We start from the raw sequence: 14,781 nt of genomic DNA on the forward strand, positions 1-14,781 counted from the left end.
TCATCCTTACAAAAGCTAAAAGCATCATTTCGCAAGGTCTCTCTCCAAGGCAACATACTCAACAAATAAAGGATTTGCATCTAAAGTCATAAGTGCCTGAGCCCAATGCTCTTTAGCCTCTCTCATCCTAGCTGAAATGTGGCTAGAATCCCTAATGTGAACAGATTTTAGCTTACTTTTCAACTTTTTCAATTTCTACGTGAGACGAAACATAGAATTACCCTCTACAGATAGCTTCCACACTTTTTGAACAGTCTCCACAAAATTTTCATGATCAACCCATAAGTTTAGGAATTTGAAAAAGATAGGTGTCTTATCTCGCGGAGGCCTAAACTAAACTACCATAGCATTATGATAAGAAACATCCCTAACCAAAATGTGTATACAGTCAACATAATAAAAGGCAATCTAAAATGAAACTGACAGGGTAGTTTCGGTGCAGATTCGATTTTTGGACTGATTTTGATTCCATAATGGATTGAAATTGAAATTGAAATCGTAATTGGCTACTTTCAAAAAATTAAAAAAAAAAAATACTAATGTGTATACAGTCAACATAATAAAAGGCAATCTAAAATGAAAATAAAGAATAGTGTATACAGTCAACATAATAAAAGGCAATCTAAAAGTTATGTGAAGTTGAAGATAAGGCTGTTGACTAAAGAAACCAGATTTAAATTGCTCTAACCAGTGAATAGTATAAAAGCAAACAGATCCTCTTTCTTGAATTTAAGACTTAACAAATCCTGAGCTGCAAGGGACCAACATCAGAAGCAGGAAACCAAAATTCAACTTCTCTGGCACTTTGTTCTTCATACCCTGAACTAAAAGAAGAAAAGCAAAAGATCGTTTGGCAAACATTAGCATGATTAATCAGCTGCAGGAAGCATAAAATTTAAAAAGGTAGAAACACTAAAAAAGTCATAAGCACAAGGCACACACATGGGGTTCTACCTATCAAATGAACTGGTTCAGCAGCAGAGAATGCAGGGTTGCCGTAACGAACTTATCAGAAACCACATGATGATTTCCCCATTTGACTGTTGACATAATCCTGGATTACCTGTAATGGGAGGTTGTGCAACTTCATAGGATTCTGAGGGTCAATGAATATTCATTCCTGCAACTTCTGCATAGGAACAAGGCAGCCTAAGCTTGAGCTCGGTTCGATTTGAGTGGAGTCAAACTCAAACTCGAGTTCGAGCTCGATTGGTTTAAAAGGAGTTGAGCTCAAGTTAAAGCTTTAGACTCAATTCAATACTAAAATGAGGTTGTTTTAATGTTTATTGGTTAAAAAGATTTAATTTATTCATATCGAATTTTTCACATTTTCGAGTTTGACAGTTGAACATCACTATAGCTTAAGCTCGAGCTCAAGCTCAAAAATATTGAACTCTTAAGCTCGGGCTCGTTTATATCAAGCTCATTTTAGGTTCATTTGAACCAAGCCCAAACTCAAACTTGAACAGACTCAATTCTAATCTAACCCTATATTCAACAATACCTTCCCCTAACCCAAGGTTCCAGTTACAATAAACATGTTTACTGGCCATGTTCTCATTGCATCTTCTATTCAAACACTATGATATATTGAATCATATGAGGTAATTACAGGTTGATGAGACACTGATTTATCAGAGAAGACAACATCACTTCTTAAGATACTTTTAAAATTTCTTTAAACTAACAAATAAAATTAACTAAAGGAAGCTTGTTTTTAGGCACTCTAATACAACTAACCAGTCAACCACTTGAAGTGGAAGCAAATGAACCCCACATGTTTTAATCTATCCAGTAATCTCATTCATATGATATGATATTAGGAACTGAAAAAGAATGTAGCCTCTTCCCCAGTCTGCATAACTATTAAAGTGCATCAAACAATTTGCAAAAATTATAAATGTTTAAATCCTGACTCTCATTGGCTGTTAATCACACTGGATAGGTCTGGAGACTGCACTAAGCAGCACAGAGAGGTACTTTATAAATAGATGAAAAGAAGTAAAAATAAACAAATAAATGTATGCATATATCACTTATATGACTACCACAAATATATATATATTTATTTTTCAGAATATACCAATTGATGGGAAGATGATATGAAAGACACCAGTAACATATTCCAAACTTCAGCCATTGAACTGGTGGCCTACAGTAAAGAGGTGGTCATAATATACATGATAATATTGCACCAAATTTTTTAAAGTGTTCAGCAATTTTAACTTACTAATCTCATTGATTTGAGGGAGAGTACCAACTTCCATGAGAAGGGCTAAGAAGGGGGAAGGCATGGTCCTGAAAAAAACATATAACAACAGTTTAAAAAAAAAAAGAGGAGAGTAGCAGAGGAGCCAAGGCCAACTTCAATGCATCACAAAAGGTCAAAAAAGTTCTTTCCACAAATAAACCAAAAATATATATACAACTAAAGTTAAAATGTTTTATGAGGAATGGAGAAATATATTATAATAAACCAGCACATTGCATCAATTTGTATTTTAGTTTCTATAATAACTGTAAGTATACAGTTTCTATAGGATTCAACCTCAGCTACTACTTGAACAAGCATTTCCTAGATGAATTCTTTATCTTTGGAGATCTATTACCAATACAATAACGTGAAATATGAAATCATGTCATGCAATAAATGTGCTCTACAACTAGCCATAAAATGAAAAAAATATATAGAGAGAGAGAGAGAGATATGAAGCTTCGTGGAAAGGTCAACAATAAAGAGCAACAATGACAAACAAAATTGTTGCCATCTGATTACTACCAGGATAAAAATTATATTAACAAAATCAAGTTACTGTGGCAAAATATTACCACTGCAGTTGAAGACATAGACAGCAAGGCACCAACAAATACCCCTTCTGAAGGCCTACCACCACACAGCTGCACAAGGCAAAGATGTATCCATCAAAGCCTCAAAGCATAATATCAATAAACGTAGCAGTAGCAAACATAATAAAAAGAGATGTGCATGCAACATTATAAACAATAAACATGCTGACATGAAAATAAAATCAATATTGAAATAAAAATTATTCAGTACACACATACATACCTTGTGGTGGTAGAACTTTTTTTAATTTTCTCTTTCTAAAGCTCAATTGTTGAGTTACATGCATATGTGGCATCAAATATCAATTAACTAATTTCAATACACACATTTGCTAAGATTAAATTGGAAAAAGAAAAGAGAGAAATTGAAAGTATTTTTACAAGTATTTGTTTCATCATATTTCGTAGAAAGCTCGCATATCCCCAAGTTCCACTATTAAAATAAAATGCAGAATCATAGTGTGGGTAGACTGTTTCAAGCGCAACACAGAAGTTGTTTAAAGGTTTTGGCACTATGTGCCCCCCAATTCCCACTTATATTTATTTTTTTTTAACAGATGCACACAATCCCTTCACTATTGTAATTGTATAATTCTATTTTTTGCATCAATCATTTTATACAGCAAATTAAGTTTAAAATTTTTAACAAATAATTTTAGGTAACTTTTACAATGCATAGACAAAAGCAAGGAAGCTAAGTGGTAAAAGTGACTAAAAATTTCCAGATTCATGTAGATGAAGTGATCTTAGGATATATCACATAAACCATACATGCACTGTTGTTTCACCAAACGACATGAAAATTTCTGTTAGAGATAATGTTCAGAAGCATTGAACAAGAGAATGTTTTCTCGTGTTTGAGAACTAGTGAGCAAGTTAGTATTTTCAAATAGTCATGATCCTGCACACATAAATTATACAAGCCAAGTGTATGTAGATGTACTCAACTGAGAAAAAACAAAACACTAGATACTTACGAAATGACAGTAGCATCAGAAATTTCAGCATTGGATTGATGTAAATGTTCCATCTCAGCTGGGGGGACCTGAAAGAATATAACCAGTACAGTGACATGAAATTATTCACCTACAACCATGTCCATTGCCCAAAGGTTGCTGGTAAAGATTCAGAGTTATAAAATCACCTGGTAAAAAAACATGGCTGGAAAGAGAAAGGAAGATTATATCATCGAATAAAAAAACTTTGATTAAAGAATTGAAGTCAAGAAGAAACAGAACAAAGCTCAAGTATCTATCTCTATGTGTGCACAATCATGCATGTAAAACTGGGCAAAAGCAAATAAGAAAGCTAAAACAAAAATAAAATTACCTAGAGGTTCCTTCAAGTTGTTGTTCTCAACTTGTCAAATCACCAAACTCAGGAGTAACAGTCCTAAGAAAACCCAAACCAAGGAACATGTACACAGAGTACGGCAACTCCCCTCTGACCTGTCGAGCTTCATTCTCTAAGTAAACCATTGAAATTGCATGAATACTCAAGTTATTTCGATTCCAACTCAGACCTTATAGATTGCTACCAAATGAAAATCAAATAAAAATGAGACAAGTGCTCACCTGAGAATGTCAACAGAAGGCTTAACCATACCAGTGACCAAACCTGTCAGATCAGAGGTTAACATTTCCAAATCCAGAGTTATTTGCTGATCTGCATCAATGCTTTTGCTAGACATGTTGAAAACCTAATATATGCATTCAACACAAGTTCAAAAATTGCTCATATAATGAGTCAAGTACTAATACAGAAAGATGAAAGAGAGAAGCTTCAATTCACTAACAGTCTATTATCCAGAAAATTTAGTTGGTAACTTTTTAGCATGAAATACACAAATGTACTTCAGAGTTCTTATAGAGGTAATTAATCAGTGTTCTGCACAGCCGCGGAAGTATAAAAATTCGTAGCTTACTTCAACATACAATCTAATTACCTTGTAAAATGCATTATTCCTAAAGTAGTTCTTCAGTAAGTGTTGAGTCATTCGAATTCTCCATCCAAGGGCCATCCTCCCTGTCAAGTACCTGTAAAAAAAATGTAATTCAAATGAAGTTCTTCTTCCCACTGAAGTATTTAGCATACCATATCATAAACAAGGTATGAATAGCAGAAAGAGCTCCACAAAGGACAACACCGCCATATGTAACCGACGAGAACTCACTTTCATAGTGTGTTCACAAACATCCACTAAGAAGGAAATCAATCACGAGGAGTAGTACTACAAATATGCAAAGAGATGGGTAATTTCAGCCCTTGGTGAGCTAGAAGAAAAAGCATGAGACAGACATAAATGCCAATGCTCACATTACTGGGCTTATAAATTTTTACAATTACCAAGTTTTTCTCAGATCTGCTGGTCTCAAAAACTTATCAAAGAATTTGCTATTGAACGAACAAAGGAGGCCTTATCCTGCTCCAGAACATACTTGACAGTGGTTCCTGTGAGCATTAACGTGTTCCATTAACATAAATGTGACCTCTCAGATTATTAAATGCAAATATAAAATAACTAAAAGTTGGCAATACCATTCAACGAGCAATCCGATCGGAAATCCATTTTCTGGAGGAACAAGAAATGCAACCGCAAATAGTTGTGCTCCTTGTTTGTCAAGTACTGTGGGTAAAGCAAAGAGGTTCATAAAAGATCTAAGAGAACTTGCAGTCAGGGATGAAAAAAAAATTAGCATATTTTTGGATGACAGTAGGTCCACTGTGTGCCAACTAATAGGTTATGCATGATTATATCATCAAAACCGAAGAATAACGAATCGTCATTTTAGATTTTGCTACACACATTCATCAAATCAATCCAAAGATAGAATTCGAATTCAAATCTAATATAAAATTTAGACCTAGATTGAAGGAAGTGATGGAGAAAAGGCGAGAGGAAGCGACCGGAGAGAGTAGAGAGATAAAAAAAATTAATCTAATTACCATCGCATTTTCAGCGATTTTGCCTTTCCTCTTTTCCATAAAATGCACCCTTTTACCTCCTCCAACTAAAGTAGAAAGCCACACCATATATAAATAAATACTTTTCGTGAGACATGTTTCACATACATGCATTACACGCATCCATGTTATGCCAATACCCATGCCCATGCCCATGCCCAAGGTTTTTTACCATACAAATCCGAAATATTGATTTTGACCAGAAATAGGGCAGGATTCTCTCTATACCATATTTAAATAAGTGTCAATTTAAGATTAATTTAAAATTGATAAATTAAAATTCAAAATCCATTGAAAAATAATTTTACTTAATTTTTTATTTTAACCAATTCAAAATTAAATGTTTAAAGTGGTTTGAAAGCTTTTTATTTATAGAAACGAGTTCAAACTTTTACTTAAATTTGATTTATTTAATTTAACTTAATGTAATTTGAATGAAATTCATCCTTAAATCAAGAAATATTTATGTCGGTTAAAAAAATATATAAATGTCTTAAAATGAAGGAGGTATTCAAGTTTAGCTTAATTTGTGTCGATCCTTAGTTTTTTATATATTTATAAGACCAATAATGATGATTTTGCAAGTTTTTTAGTGAAAAAAAAATAAAAAATGAGTTATTAAAAGTATAAATTTATTTAATTTTAATGAAAATATATATAATTGATCGTTAAAATTATAAAAATAGTAATTATAATGGCAAAACATTTATTTCTTTATTAATTTTCTCTCACTAAAGACTTTTTTTTTTCCAATGCTCTCTATAATTTTTTATATTATCTATCATCATAATTACAGAATATATTTTTATTTTATCTCAAGCTTTGTGTGAAATGGTCTATTTGCAAGAGTTGCATATTATTGACTACACGTCTTGTAGATTTACAAGTATTTTGGGAAAGAAGTAATGCAGGTAAGTCTAGCAGTGAAAATTTCGCGTAAACAAAGAATTGAAGCATGACTACTGGGTTACACTTCATGTCCACACCTTGGTGGGAAACAATATCAGATAACTTGTTAGAGGCAATGCATTGAAGGAAAAATTACAAAGACTGGTAGCATATGTTTACTTTACTAATACATGAAACCTTAATCATTCAACTAAACAAGGCTGCCTGTTTATACTTGCTTTAGCATTTAACTAAAACGTACATTGATTAATTCCTTTCATGTATAGGTATGCTTGAAGATGTCTGTAAAATTTTATGATCATAGAGGTTCAAATTTCACGCATTACAAGATTAGAACTATATTCCTCTGGATAGATTTTCTGGATCATGATCCCTGTAATCTGAAAAACCTTTGCTTTACGCCTTTATATCTGTGAATAAGAATGCCTTTTAGCTACAAATTCTATATGTAGTTCTATTTTTTATCTGAACTCTTCACTGTGTTTCAACTAGATAGCGATGAGTCCTACGTGGGAACGATCATCAGTCATCAATACTAAACAACTCCAATGCAACGCTACAGGAAACATAAAATTTAAACAAGTAGAAACACTATACAAGTCATAAACACAAGGCACACCTCAAGTTTGGCTCTGTGCTTCATTTCTATATCGCTCTCCTGACTGCTGACTGGAAAACAGAAGCAGCTACATCTTCAGCAACAACCTGAAGCTCTTTCTTAATGAGTTCCTTGGATAATCTTTTAGAATGATGTAGAAAAAAATAAGTAACCACTCCATAGACATTATTCAACAACACCTTGTTTCAACAACTTGTTGAAAATATTGAACACTCAAACTTGAGCTTGTTTGAGTTGAACTCGTTTAAACTAAGTCTGAGCTCGAGCTCAACCAAATTTGATTCAAATCTAGCCCTATATTCAACAACGCCTTCCCCAACCCAAGGTTCCAGTTATCATAAACAAGTTTACTGGACAAGTTCTCATTGCATCTTCTATGCGAAGACTATGATAAATTTAACCTGAATCAGATACAGGGCCTGTAACACTGTCTCTTTCCGCAGGATCTGAATGTGCGTGAGGTAATGCTTTTTGGTACATATGATAGTCATCCAACTTGAGGATTTTCTGAGGAATAATTACAGGTTGATTAGACACTGATTTATCAGAGAAGACAACATCACTTTTTAAGATACTTTTAAATTTTCTTTAAACTAACAAATAAACTTAACTAAAGAAAACTTGATAAAGAAAAATTAGACAAAAAACACAAATCTTCCATATGAAATATTTATCTTCATCGTACTTTAACAACAATACATTCAAAGTTCCAATCATCTACACCATGGAAGAAATTCGCCTATTGATAAACCATGTGGACAATAAGAATAATAAGACTAGGCAGGAGCATGAAAAGAAACACAACACGTGATGTTAGTCAAAGCCAGTTAAAAGATTGTTGGCAAGGTTCAAGTTTTGCAACGAATCTACGCTTACGTTCAAAAACCATCTAGGTATTTTGCCAGCAATCTTGTTTGAGGAAAGGTCTAGGTCTGTCAATTGATCTTGATTCCGCAAGAAGCTTGGGAACTTATTTAGGTTGCAGGACCTCAATCCAAGATGACTAAGCTTCGGAAATTTAGTATGACCATTGGTATCAATGTGCAATGAAAAACTGTTTGCGGAGAGACTCAAATATTTTAACTTCCTGAGTTTAGAAGCAATCATATCCAGATCTATTGTGCCATTCATATTATTTGAATCAAGGAAAAGATATTCAAGGTTCTTGAGGTGATAGAGAGCGCTAGGAAATGGGCCTTGCAATTGATTTGAGTTAAGTGCAAGAGAATTTAGTTGCGTCAGGTTTCTAATCGCAGAATGCAATCTGTTTCAAATATATATAGAAACATTAGATATTTACATTGACTCAAGTCTTTGAAACAAAGACAAATCATGCATAGAAAATGTACAAACTTCTAATAAATAAGAAATTTCAATTTATTTTCGTAAAAATGAAATACTAATTTAGACTATTAAATTAATTGAAAAAATTAATAAAATGCAACTTCAATCCATACAATTGAGATCCTATAAAATACACTTGACAAAATTTGATATGATCAATTGGCTTGATATGATTCGATACTAAAAAAATTGGGTTAGAGTTATGATTTTCGACAACAGAAATTGTTTGGATCAAATTTGGATTATCCTTAAAGAAATTAGGTTGTGTTCAGATTGACACCTAGCCAACCCGAATAGCCTGAACTAACCCAAAAATTGTTAATAATACTATTGAATTATTATCATCATCATCATCATCATCTTATTATTATTATAATTACGGTTTCAAATATAATTTAGATTGCTACGAAATGAAAATCAAATAAAAATGAGACAAGTGCTCACCAGAGAATGTCAACAGAAGGCTTAACCATACCAGTCACCAAACCTGCCAGATCAGAGGTTAACTTTTCCAAATCCTGAGTTATTTGCTGATCTGCATCAATGCTTTTGCTAGACATGTTGAAATCCTAATATATGCATTCAACACAAGTTCAAAAATTGCTCATATAATGGGTCAAGTACTACAGAGAAAGACAAAAGAGAGAAGCTTCAATTCACTAACAGTCTATTATCCAAAAAATTTAGTTGGTAAATTTTGAGCATGAAATACACAAATGTACTTCAGAGTTCTTATAGAGGGAATTAATCAGTATTCTGCACAGCCCCTGGAGTATAAAAATTCGTAGCTTACTTCAGCATACAATCTAATTACCTTGTAAAATGCATTATTCCTTAAGTAGTTCTTTGAGTCATATGAATTCTCCATCCAAGGGCCAACTTGCCTGTCAAGTACCTGTGAAAAAAAAATGTAATTCAAATGATCTTCTTCCCACTGAAACATTTAGCATACCATAACATAAACAAGGTATGTATGGCAGAAAGAGCTTCACAAAGGACAACACCACTATATGTAACCGACGAGAACTCACTTTCTTAGCATATTCACAAACTTTCACTAAGAAGGAAATCAACCACGACGATTAGCACTATATATATGCAAAGAGATGGGTAATTTCAGCCCTTGGTGAGCTGGAAGAAAATGCATGAGAAAAACATGAATGCCGAAGCTCACATTCCTGGGCATATAAATTTTTACAATTACCTAGTTTTTGTCAGATCTACTGGTCTCAAAAACTTATCAAAGAGTTTGTTATTGAACGAACATAAGAGGCCTCGTCCTGCTCCAGAACATATTTCACAGTGGTTCCTGTGAGCATTAACGTGTTCCATTAACATAAATGTAACCTCTCAGAGTATTAAATGCAAATATAATAGAACTAAAAGTTGGTAATACCATTCAACGGGGCAATCCGATCGGAAATCCATGATCTGGAGAGAACAAGAAATGCAACCGCAAGTAGTTGTGCTCCTTGTTTGTCAAGTACTGTGGGTATCTGAAAAGCAAGCAAAGACGTTCATAAAAGATCTAAGAGAACTTGTAGGCAAGGATGAAAAAAAGAAAAAAAGCATATTCTTGGATGGCAATAGGTCCACTGTGTGCCATCTAATAGGTTATGCATGATTACATCATCGAATAAAAAAACTCACCTGCCCTTCCACCAAATTTCTACGAACCTCTAGAGAATCACCTTCAGGACAATTACTGTTTTCTATTAAATCAGAATTATCAATGGGTCCAGGCCTTTCTGAAGAAAACACATCCACATGTTGAAAATCAAATGGTAACTTGTCAATCAATGGTTCATCACCACCAAAGTGCCTCTCCCAAAGTCTATAGCACCTGCACAAAAACAACAAGAACTTAGTTTATCAAAAATAATAATAACAATAACAATTAAGAGTAATACACATCAAAATGTACAAAAAGAAAAAAAAAAATTTCCACAAAATTAAGGATGCATGAACACAAGCAACTCCCTGCGTTATCCATCATCAAAACTGAAGAATCATGAATTGTCATTTTAGATTTTGCTACACACATTCATCAAATCAATCCAAAGATAGAATTCGAATTCAAATCTAATCTAAAATTTAGACCAAGATTGAAGGAAGTGAGGGAGAAAGGGCTAGTGGGAGATTTGACCTAAGGAGAGGCAACAACAGAGAGTAGAGAGAGAAAAAATTGATCTAGTTACCATCGAATTTTCAGCAATTTTGTCTTTCTCCTTTTCTCTAAAATGCACCCTTTTATATCCTCCAACTAAAATAGAAAAACACACCACAAATAAAGACTTTTCATGAGACATGTTTCACATACATGCATTACACGCATCCATGTTATGCTAAAACCCATGCCGAAGTTTTTTTTACTTTACAAATCCAAAATATTGATTTTGATGAGAAATAGGGCAAGATTTTGTCTATAACAAGTTTAACAATAAAATTATGGGTATTTACTTTTAGTACATAATTCATATACACAAATGGTTTAAAATCGTTCTGTTTATGAAAACGAGTTCAAATTTTAATTTAAATTCAATTTGTTTAATTTAATTTAAAGTAATTTGAATGAAATTCATCCTTAAATCATGAAATGTTTATGTTGGTTTAAAAAATAATAGTTATAATGATATTTATTCTTTTATTAATTTTTTCTTACTAAAGACTTTTTTTGAAAATTTTTTATAGGGGAGATTATTTGATTTATCAATATCCTCTATAATATTTTATATTATCTATTATCATAATTACACAACATATTTTATTTTTTTATTTCAGGCTTAATGTGAAATGGTCCATTTGCAAGTATTGACTACAATGATTTATGGGTATCATTTCTCCATGTCTTACAAATTTGACTTCATTTTAACAAATAGATATCTCTTTAAATCAAATTATTAGAAACATCTCATCATCTCCCTTCAAGAATTTAGCATATATGAAAGTTCTTTACATTTAAAGCAATCTCTTCTAAATTTCAATTTCACTTAATTCATTTTTTAACCTCTCAAGAGTGAAAACAACGAATTATATATGGAGAAAAAGATGATGATGATGATAATACTTGGGTGGGGTTTTTTGTATGGTATTGGGTACACCTCATAGTTAATAATTGAGCAATTTGGAGTGGTTTAGAGAATCTTTGTTGATAAACATCTTGCCGTATTACTCCACTTGATAGTTAATAATGGTAGGATATATTTACTTTACTTATACATGAAACCTTAATCATTCAACGAAACAATGCTGTATTAGCATTCAACTCAGGCGTACATTGATTAATTCCTTTAATGTATAGGTATGCTTGAAGATGTCTGTAAAGTTTTATGGTCTTAAAGGTTCAAATTTCACGCATTATGAGATTAGAAATTTATCAGAGAAGACAACATCACTTTTTAAGATACTTTTAAATTTTCTTTAAACTAACAAATAAGATTAACTAAAGAAAACTTGATAAAGAAAAATTAGACAAAAAGCACAAATCTTCCATATGAAATATTTATCTTCATCAAACTTCAACAACAATACATTCAAAGTTCCAATCGTCTACACCATGGAAGAAATTCGCCAGTTGATAAACCATATAGACAATAATGGAGGAACTGGGAATTGCCCTTGCAACTTATTTAAGAATAATAAGACTAGGCAAGAACATGAAAAGCAACACAACATATGACGTCAGTCAAAGCCAGTTAAAAGATTGTTGGCAAGGTTCAAGTTTTGCAACGAATCTACGCTTACATTCAAAAACCATCTAGGTATTTTGCCAGCAATCTTGTTTGAGGAAAGGCCTAGTTCAGTCAATTTATCTTGATTCCGCAAGAAGCTCGGGAACTTATTTAGGTTACAGGACCCCAATCCTAGATGACTAAGCTTCGGAAATTTAGTATGACCATTGGTCTCACTGTGCCATAAAAAATTGTTTGAGGAGAGACTAAAATATTCTAAATTTCTGAGTTTAGAAGCAATCATGTCCAAATCCACTGTGCCATTCATATTATTTGAATCAAGGACAAGATATTCAAGGTTCTCAAGGTGATAAAGAGCACTAGGAAATGGGCCTTGCAATTGATTTGATTTCAGTCCAAGAAAAATTAGTTGCGTCAGGTTTCTAATCTGAGAAGGGATTGAACCATTTAATTTATTTTCTGTCAAATTTAAATAAGCAAGGGTATTTAATCTCATTAGCCAAGAGGGAATTTCACCACCTAAGTTGGTATTTACAAGGCTTAAATAAGTAAGTTTACCAAACTTGGCCATCCATGATAATGAATGAAAATCATAGCTTGAAAAATCGTTCACAGAAAGGTCAAATTCTTCTAAAGAAGAAAGATTTCCGAGGATAGCTGGCAACTTACCTGAAAATTGATTATCATTTAAGTAAAGATGAGTGATCTTGGTAAGATTGCCAAGTGAAGTTGGAATCGATCCCCAAAAACTACAAGAACTTATATCCAAGGTTTGTAAGGAATTAAGATTCCCTATTGAATGTGGAATCTCACCAAAAAATAGTGTGTTAAAAAGTCTCAAAACTTCAAGGCGATTGTTGTTTTGAAATTCTGGCAAGGATCCAAAGAGATCTGGATTTAAACCCACACTGAGCAAGCGAAGATTAGGTAATTGGAATGTCTTCGTAGGGAATTCACCTTGTAAATGACAACCCTTGAGAGATAACTCAGTCAACGAAGAATAATTTACCAAGATATCAGGTATTGGTGAAGAAATGTTGACATAAGCAAGATATAGGACTTTGAGTTGAGTTAATTTCTCAAGTAGGCTTCTTAGACTTGGCTTGTGGAGCTTGAAGTTAAAATTATACATTATGTCAAGGGTCTCCAACTTTGAGAGCTCTAGGACTTCCGACGGTATTTGACCAGAAAAACTAGAGTTATATAGGTTCAGATATGATAACCTGGAAAGGTTCTTGATTGCAGAAGGGATTTTAGAGCCATTGAAGTCATTATCAGCCAAGCTAAGTCGTGTAAGGTGGACAAGATGGAAGAGACTGCTGCTAGAGTTGATAGAACCATAAAGGCAACTACTAGAGAGGTCAAGCTCGACCAAATGACCGGAAACCTCATTGCAGGTGACTCCGTCCCATGAGCAACAGTCTTTATCGGCTTTCCAAGATGCAACCTTGGGATAAGCAGAAGGTTCAGAGGAAGCAAACTTATTGATAATCATGGTTTCCTTGAACTGTAACAGGGTAGAGCGCTCATCATCATGACAGAGTGATTGCACACAACAAGTGAAGCAAACAAGTACTGAAAAGTAAAGGAATAAAAGCCAAAGAATTAAGCATCGAAATGAGAAGAAAAATAATGAAAGCCCCATATATAATTTTGGTAAGTAGCTTGATTTGATTATGAAGATCTTGTTCTTAAGCATGAGATGAATTTATAGGCATATCATGATGGATATACTATCAATATTATTGACTCAAATTCTAAAAAATATACAGGTGTCATAATCTTGGATTAAGATGGTGGAGCCTTTTGTAATTCCAAATTTCAACTCAAGTTGCAATCAGGCTCTCTCATAATAATTGTAATGTTAGTCGGATGAAATTAATTTGCAATCAATTTTTTTGTCTATTATTTGGGCTCATTAATGACAATTTATTGAAAATCAGGATCATTTCACATTACTTCTAAGAGAAATTTTTATGGATAGATATTAATTTGAATACAAACTTAACACAAACTTAGAGTGATAAATGTTTGCTAAGTCTACTTGAGTTGGCTTATAATAAATATACTACAGGTATTATAAACTCATATTCCATATATATTTTTTGGTGATGAGTGTAGTTCTGACGAGAAGTAAATTGAACAAGGATAAATTTAAGCGCAAAAAAATAAAAACATGTCAATATTAATAAGGTGATTCGGTCAATCAATCAAGAGCCTCCACGTGGTTGTTATTGATTATTGTTGTTGTTGTTTAGAACATAAGAAATTTATAGTTATGAAAGCTAAAAAAGCCTGTGTAAATATTAAAAGCGTCACCTCTTTGCTCAATGCAATGAGTCTAAGGGAGATTTTTCATTATTTGAAGCTAACTATTCAAATCTTGCATTGAAATTTTGAAGCCTT

General features: G+C 33.0%; 1 long non-coding RNA gene and 1 pseudogene across 10 annotated transcripts; one reads left to right on the forward strand and one right to left on the reverse strand.

Annotated features, from left to right (window-relative positions):
- LOC123200294 overlaps window positions 1-14,781 on the forward strand; it is a 30,904-nt pseudogene that overhangs the window by 5,151 nt on the left and 10,972 nt on the right.
- LOC123201155 lies at window positions 558-10,965 on the reverse strand. 10 transcript variants are annotated; one of them, XR_006498741.1, is made up of 12 exons: window positions 10,334-10,823; window positions 10,080-10,179; window positions 9,888-9,992; window positions 9,498-9,578; window positions 9,128-9,252; window positions 4,177-4,295; window positions 3,825-3,892; window positions 2,830-2,898; window positions 2,231-2,298; window positions 2,084-2,152; window positions 955-1,129; window positions 558-824 (listed from the first exon to the last, which is right to left on the reverse strand). It is a non-coding gene; the product is annotated as an uncharacterized LOC123201155 (long non-coding RNA). The 10 variants fall into 10 exon arrangements; XR_006498733.1 differs by adding an exon at window positions 10,882-10,965 and having other exon boundaries at window positions 955-2,298; window positions 10,334-10,526; XR_006498732.1 differs by lacking the exon at window positions 2,084-2,152.

This window comes from Mangifera indica, chromosome 17 (genome assembly GCF_011075055.1).
Source record: "Mangifera indica cultivar Alphonso chromosome 17, CATAS_Mindica_2.1, whole genome shotgun sequence".
NCBI classification, from domain to species: Eukaryota; Viridiplantae; Streptophyta; class Magnoliopsida; order Sapindales; family Anacardiaceae; genus Mangifera; species Mangifera indica.